Source organism: Camponotus floridanus, unplaced genomic scaffold (genome assembly GCF_003227725.1).
Source record: "Camponotus floridanus strain SB8 unplaced genomic scaffold, Cflo_v7.5 scaffold236, whole genome shotgun sequence".
Classification (NCBI taxonomy): domain Eukaryota; kingdom Metazoa; phylum Arthropoda; class Insecta; order Hymenoptera; family Formicidae; genus Camponotus; species Camponotus floridanus.
The window spans coordinates 151,208-159,745 of record NW_020229366.1 but is presented as its reverse complement, the minus strand read 5'-3'; positions in this window follow the sequence as shown (position 1 = coordinate 159,745).

The following is an 8,538-nucleotide window of genomic DNA, read 5'->3' as shown; positions in this document are numbered from 1 at the left end:
CTATTTCACGCTCTACTCTAACGCTATCGCTATCGACGGTTCCTATTTCCGCACTAAATTATCGACGCGGACCTAATCGCGGATATCGAGCACCGTTTTAACACGACGGACACGGTTCTAATCGCGGCTACCTCGTGACGGACTAACGCGGTTCTAACATTGGGAACACCGTGTTCCTGGGGGCTGTGCACCGCCGCGTGGTGGGTGTTGGGTCCGCGCGCGCACAGCTCCGTGAGGCGCTCTCAGGAGGCGGAGGCCGTCAACGAACGCGCAGTCGCGCAGACCGCGACCCAAGACGGAGAGACCCGCGCTTCCTAATCGCGGCCGCGCCAGACCGAAAGCGGTCGGCCAGGCGGGCACTTCTCCTCACTACGTCAGAAATTTTTTTTTGAATACTCATATTTAGTCCCACGAGTATGGTGAAGAGGTGGTCGGGCGACGTAGAGCCACCTTTACGCCGCTAAGCCTAAATACGCCGGGAGGACGGCAGGTATCCCGGGACGGACCGTTAGCGATCGCGACATTTTGCGTCTACGCGACCATGCAGACCCTAAGCACGGTTCCTACACCTTGGTCTTCAGACCTCTGCGGACCGACCGCGACGCAAGCGACCGCGACGACGACGACGACCTAACGACGCCTAATCGACGAGCCACCGACGGCACAACCGAACCCGAAAAATTCCGAAGGAAGCCGATTCTCCTCAAGACGAGTCCGATTTCCGGCTGTCGAGAAGTTTTCGGCTGTGATCCGATTACATCCTCAAGGGAGAAGAAAGGGAGAGAGAAAAGGGAAAGAGAAAGGGAAAGAATGCCGTTTTTAGGGGCATCCTTTATCGCCACATAAGAGCCATTTGGTCAGAAGAGCTGACACCGACTCGTGGCTCTGCAGTGCTGCCGATTCTCCTCAAGACAAGTCCAATTCACGGCTGTCGAGAAGCCTTCGGCTCCTCAAGACGAGTCCGGTTTTCGGTTGTCGAGAAAGTTTTCGGCTGTATGCTGACTATCCCCGAAGGAGAAGGAAAAGAAATAAGGAAAGAATGCGTTTTTAGGGGCATTCTGTTAGTGCCACATAAGAGCCATTTGGTCAGCAGAGCTGACCCGACTCGTGGCTATGCAGTGCTGCCGATTCTCCTCAAGACAAGTCCGATCACGGCTGTCGAGAGCCTTCGCTCCTCAAGACGAGTCCGGTTTCGGTTGTCGAGAAGTTTTCGGCTGTGTGCTGACTGATCCCGAAGGGAGAAGGGAAAGGAAAAGGAAGGGAAAGAATGCCGTTTTTAGGGCATTCTGTTAGTGCCACATAGGAGCCATTTGGCCAGCAGAGCTGGCGCCGACTCGTGGCTATGCTGTGTTGCCGATGCTCCTCTCAAGACAAGTCCGATTCACGGCTGTCGAGAAAGTTTCGGCTGTATGCTGACCATCCCCGAAGGGAAAGGAAGGGAAAAGAAAGAAAACCTGAAAATAAAACCTGAAAATAAATAAGAGATTATTCACACACACACACGCACACACACACACACACACCACACACACGCACACCACACACACACCCACACACACACACGCACACTCACATTCACACGTGGGAGTCACTGGGATCGGGTTGATCCTCGCCTCTGGCCCGGCGGGTGACTGAGTCACCCATCCAGTCCTTCGGGCGAGGGACCCGACCGGCTCCCACTTTCCCCCACTGAGGGACGCTTCACGGCGGGAGCACCCACCGATCCGCCACCTCATCCCACGGGAGCACCCGTTCAAGTCACGGGCGGAGAGCTAGGCTCCCCCTGCAGTGCCGTGCCACTGGGCGATTGAAGTCAGGGCCGCCAACCCCTTCCAGCGAACGAGACTGGCCCGCGGCAGCAGACCTCGTCTCTATGGAGTCGCTGGGCTCCATCTGTACCCACAAGGATACCGTGCTATTTTAAAGCGGGCGCCACCCCGAAGAAAGAAGAATGGGAAACCTAACCGGGGGACAATGGGTCAAGGACGAAGGATGGAAAGTATAGGATAGGCGGGAGGAAAGAATGGGCTGGGTGTTCTCCACCCGTAACCAGCCCCATTGTGCCGGGTTTGGAGTCAGGGTTTTCCTTCCCCTATCCGCATTAGGCCAGAGTGCCCGAAGGGAGCGGGAATCCCCCTCTTCCTCCCCTTCCCGGGGAGGGAAGTGCAATGGTGTGCTCTTAGACCCCTCAACCCGAAGGAAGAGGGGAGCCCCTCCACCACGACAAGGTGGCGCACCATCGGAGGAGAGTAGATAGGGACAGTTTAATGTGTGAGCTTTTACCACGAATGGCAAAAACTCGTGCTACCTCGCCTTTTCAGGCAAACGCCACATTTTACATCCACTGTCTATCGAAACCGCCCCGAGCCGGGCGATGGAAAAATCCAGATACGCCCACGGGATCCTTATCGCGGGAATGGACAGTTCGGTCACATACCAATGGGGCTCCACTTATCTACCTACCACCCAGGTGCACCTAAAACTACACCGGTCCGCGACCTGCGGCCGACTCAGTGCACCATCCCCCACTGGCAGTGTACACGGGGAACCACGGGAAGGCCTGTCCATTTGCATCCTGCCTGGATACACGCTTCTGACCCTGTCGGGCGGAGATTTTGGGTGGATTAGGATGTGGTCGGGACGGGTGGGTAGGATATGGCCATGTGGCACACCTAGGTGCCGGCCGTGGATAAGCGGAATATTTGGGTTGGAGCAGTCCTACCTAACCAGGAGCTAACTAAATCTACGCGACGCGACCGCCGTTCGAAAGCGCGGTGATCCCGAGGAATTTACGAGGCCGCGCCTCCATCGCCGAAGTCTCCGACCCCTCCGGTTGAACGACGGACCCTACCTAATATATGCTCTACGCTTCGTATCCCTTTAGCCAAAGGGTTTCGCCGCAGTAGTCTGTAAATATCGCGAAGGCCTCTTGACTCGACACGAAGAAACGCGCCACGTCTGGCCATTGCCGTTTGTCTTCCGGGACCGCGCTGAGCAGGGCCTCTCTTTGCGCATCGAACATAGGACATTCCAGCAAGAAGTGCTGGACCGAGTCTGTCTTATTTCCGCAGATACACTTTTCGCTATCGACAAGATTAAACGCGGCTAAACGAGACCTAAAGTCGCCGTGTCCCGTGAGAGCTTGCGTGCTCCATGATTCGGTTCTATCGAACGCGCGTTGAGTCTATCTCGCACGCTATCAAAATACGCGAATGTGGTACGACCTTTACTCGAAGATACCCATTTGGTCTGCCACATGTTTATCGCTTCGTCCCTAATCGTTTCTATCGCGGTCTTCCTATCCGTTTCGGCGGGTATCTCCACATTACCGATCTTGGCGTCCTTTTGCGACCTAACTTGGTAACGCGCGGCGCTTTCGCGGAGAATTATATCAACTGGAATCACTCCCCCGACGACGCAGAGCGATTCCCACGAGGCTGTGCGATATGCGCCGGTCAGCGAGATAAGTACGCGACGCTGTAGCGATTTTAATACCCTAACATCTTTTTCCGTGCACAGATCAGCCCATCCCGCGGCGGCGTAGGCTACTGTCGGCGCGAACACACCTCGGTATATTGTGTATAATGTTTTGAAACGGAGGCCCCAATCGGCACGAGCTATCCTATTCAATTTAGCGAACAGCAACCCGACTTTGCTGTTTAGATACGCGCAGTGCGATTTAACTCTCAAATTCCTGTCTATGTGAACGCCAAGATATCTAACTGTTTCCTTAAACCGTATCTTCGCATTTCCAATCTTGATAATTGGCGGCCTATCCCCGAAGTCGACGGCTCTCTTTATTTTTGTTCTTCGCTTCCTATCCGGTCGTGCTCCTCTCCGCCTATTTTGTGAGTTTCTCACGCTCGCGATCGCGTTGGATTTCAGAATGATGGCTTCAGTTTTGCGCTCGGAAATCTGAAGCTTCGCGAACCTACACCATTCTGTTATGTCGTTCACTACACGCTGCCTTCTGCCTCAAGTTCTCTACGCGAGTTTCCGTTTATGACGACCACGAGGTCGTCCGCATACGCAGCAAATCTGTTCGGGATCGTTTCTTCGAGTATCTTTAGTAGGCCATCAAACATGAGGTTCCAGCAAGCCGGACCGAGAACGGAACCTTGCGGGCATCCTCTCGTTGCTCGCTTGGACACCTCCGCGGAACTAAGCGCGATTTTCACTTTGCGGTCATCGAAGTAGCTCCGGAGCACTTGAAATACATTTCGCGGACAATCGCGTTTCTTTAGACTATCTAATACAAGCGGCCACCAGACATTATCAAAAGCCCCGGAAATGTCGAAGAGAAGTGCAACGGCGTATCTCTTTTCAGAGACAGCAACCATTCGCCGCAACTCAACAACCGCATCCTCCGTCGACCTTCCTGGCATGAACCCGAACTGTCGACGGGAGACCTTATCCGGCGCAAGTGACGTGCCCATTAGCCGAGATTTAAGAATTTTTTCAAACAGTTTCCCTACTACGGAGAGGAGACAAATGGGTCTGTACGATTTTGGGTCCCTCTCATCCTTGTCTTCGCCTTTCAGAAGGACTCGAAGCGAGCCCTCCTTCCAGACAGAAGGAAAGACGCCCCACTGGAGGCACCCATTGAAAAGCCTAACTATCTGACCGGGGATTACACTACAGGCTGCCTTAAGGACGGCAACCTCTATTAAATCCGGACCCGGAGCTTTCTTGTTTCTAAACGACTTAACCACGTTTGCCACTTCCTCCACCGTGACGGGAGGAGTGTCGGCTGTGTTCGGAGCGTTCCTACACGTGACTCTAGTTTCACGCTGCTCAGGCGTATCCTCTATCTCCCGGTCATCTGGTATATGCGCGTCCAGGAAGTAGCTGGCAGTCTCCCTTAGCGTCTTTGTGGAATATTCGCCACACCGGAGTGTGCTAAGCACCCCCTCGACCTGGAGTTTACACGCCTGTTGCTTGTAAACGAAGCCCCAGGGCTCCTGGTTACCGTGCGATGTGACAAACTTCCGCCAGCTTGCGAGCTTCGCCCGTTTTACCTCCCTACAGTACTGCCTTTGCATCGAGCGATACTCCAGCAATACCCGAAGGCAAACAGGTTCCTCTCGCCTTCTCTGGAGAACCCTACGCTTCCTATACACGGTTTTCTTTATTTTTGTTAGTTTATTTGTCCACCACGGGTTGGACTTTCTAAATCTACGCTTTCTAGGCATCGACGCAGCACAGGCCTCCGTGAGCACCACTGTGAGCGTTTCTGCCATCCTATCTACTTCTATCGTGGAACACAGATCGATGGCCTCCAGTTGCGATCCTGAAAGATCTGTCAGGGTCTCAGAGAACCGTTCCCAGTCGGCCCGATTTGTATCGAACCTTGTGTTCCCAGTTCCCCGATCAGCACCTGACTCTTTGGGCACTTTCAACCTTATGTCCACTGCCCTATGGTCGCTGCTAGTCCAGTCACATCTCACCTTCCAATCACCGATGAAATTGTTCATGGAGCGCGACGCCAAGGTTACGTCAATGAATGACGAACCTCTTGCGTCCAGTAGGTGGGTGGCTGTCCAGCATCGTTTATTACTATCAAACCGAATGCCCTAATGAGGTCCTCGAATTTGGCACCTCTTTCGTCAGTCTCTTGGCGGCCCCAGAGTGACGACCTAGCGTTCGCGTCAACGCCTACGATGACTCTATCCCCCCTCAGCGACCGGAACACCATCTCGAGGTGCCTGAGGTGCTCCTCAATCTCGTCGCTGAACTGAAAATAGCACGAGACGACGAAGAAAGAGAAGCTGGGGGCCTGCACTTCGACACAGGCACAATGCGCGGTGCTAAGCTGCGAAACAAAAATTACTTGATAATTTGGATTGCAGATCGCTACCGCCGCCCACGGGCGTTGCGAGCGGACAGCGGCAATCCTCATCCCTAGACCTAGTCCTACAAAGCATGGCCCGAGCCTTGCTTCCTAACGTACGGTTCCTGCAATAACAGCACGTCAAGCCGCTTTTTAGCTACGAGCTGACGTACTTCGCCCGTTACTACAGCCGAACGTCGCATGTTCAGCTGCAGAATCCTAACTCCCGTGGACGCATTTCCTAATCTAATCGGCGAATCTGTCCTATCTATTTCTTGTGGCAACGGGCCACTCGCTGTGTGGGGTGGGGTGGGGTTCGCGAATCTAGCCGTCTCTCGCATTATCGTATTTCTCGCAGAGCTAGACGCGGAGCTAATTACAGGCCTATCTGTTTCGCACGCTGCCTGTCTGTCGCTATCGGCGGTTCTTAATTTACGCTCTATCGCTGTCGACGACGCGGACCTAATCGCGGAAATCGAACACCGTTCTAACACGACGGACACGGTTCTAATCACGGCTACCTCGTGACGGACTAACGCGGTTCTAACGTTGGGAACACCGTGTTCCTGGGGCTGTGCACCGCCGCGTGCTGGGTGTTGGGTCCGCGCGCGCACAGCTCCGTGAGGCGCTCTCGAGGAGGCGGAGGCCGTCAACGAACGCGCAGTCGCGCAGACCCGCGACCCAACGACGGAGACACCCCGCGCTTCCCTAATAGCGGCCGCGCCAGACCGAACGCGGTCGGCCAGGCGGGCACTCCTCCTCACTACGTCAGAATTTTTATTTTCAATACTCATTTTTAGTCCCACGAGTATGGTGGAAAGGTGGTCGGGCGACGTAGAGCCACCTTTACGCCGCTAAGCCTAAATACGCCGGGAGGACGGCAGGTATCCCGGGGCGGACCGTTCGCGACCGCGACATTTTGTGTCTACGCGATCATGCAGACCCTAAGCACGGTACCTACACCTTAGTCTTCAGACTTCTGCGGACCGACCGCGACGCAAGCGACCGCGACGACAACGACGACCTAATGACGCCTATCGACGAAGCCACCGGCGGCACAACCGAACCCGAAGATTTCGAGGGATAAAGCCGATTCTCCTCAAGACAAGTCCGACTCTCGGCTGTCGAGAAGCCTTCGGCTCCTCAAGACGAGTCCGATCCTCGGTTGCCGAGAAAGTTTCGGCTGTGTTCTGACTTGTCCTCAAGGGAAGGGAAAGGGAAGAATGCCGTTTTTAGGGGCATTCCGTTATTGCCACATAAGAGCCATTTGGCCAGCAGAGCTGAAGACTCGCAGAGCTGACGACTCGTGGCTATGCAGTGTTTGCCGATTCTCCTCAAGACAAGTCCAATTCTCGGCTGTCGAGAAGCCTTCGGCTCCTCAAGACGAGTCCGATTCTCGGTTGTCGAGAAAGTTTTCGGCTGTATTCCGACCAGGGATGGAAAGGAAGGAAAAGGAAAGAATGCCGTTTTTAGGGGCATTCTGTTTGTGCCACATAAGAGCCATTTGGCCAGCAGATCTGGCACCGACTCGTGGCTATGCAGTATCGACCGATGCTCCTCAAGACGAGTCCGATATTCGGCTGTCGAGGAGCTCTCGGCGCCAGCGATCACTTGGCCGTTGTACCGGAAGGCGCAACGTTACCGTCGGGAACCACGTGGAGGTGTGAAACGCTGACTTGACACAGGAGAGGCTGATGAATGCGCATCCTGTGTCCGACAACTTACGCTCTCTACCAGATTCTCGGGGCTCGTGAGAGGCTAGGGACCTAACTGGAGGTCTGAATCGCTTCAACGACCCAACCATTGCTCCTCAAGACCCCGGGCTTGCCTATTCCGCATAACCTACGCTTTCGAAGGCAGGCTCAGCGGGACAGTGACACCCAGACGTCCTAAAGAGGAGCGTGGTTATTCTGAGGAAACGCAGTCGCCTCGCGCTGCGAGCCGTAACCCGTCAAATCCGTCAAATCCTTTCGATTGTTCGACCAGAACAGCGAGTGAATAATTAAAGCCATGCATTTTTCGGCCACCGTTTTCATCGTATGCCGGGCCACAATTCTCGATGCTGCGCTGCAGCATTTTTCGCGGCGTGTTGCTTTCGCCGCTAGCGGCGTATTGCTTTCGCCGTTTCAGCAAAATTTTGCGAATTTTGGTGTCGCTCTGTGCGCGCTCGCGCGGCCGCGCGCGCGCGTGCCCGATCCGGCACCCGCACGAGGAAACGGACATCCAGGACCTCGTCCCGCGAGGTCATAGCTTCGCTATGCATTTTCTCGTCAAATTCCGCGAGGTCATAGCTTCGCTATGCATTTTCCCGTCAAATTTCACAAGGTCACACTTGGGCATGCCTGACTTAGTTTGCGGCGTGTTGCTTTCAGAGCGAGGCACACGAAATTCCGCGAGGTCAGCGCTCCGCTATGCATTTGCCTGCACATACCTAAGTCGGATGGCGGCGTGTTGCTTTTGGAGCTGGCATGACCCCGCGGCTCGCGGCCCGCTTAGGCACCAAAAATTCTGGGCAAAAGCAAAAAGCCCAAAGAAATTTGGGCAAAAAGCAAAAAGCCCAAAAATTTGGGCAAAAAGCAAAAATTTAAACAAGCAACACCCAAGCATGCCTAACTTAGCTGCCGGCGTGTTGCTTTCGGAGTTTACCTCAAGACGTCGTAGTCTCACGAGGTCATTGCTCCTCTAACACCCTGTACAGACTAAGCCGG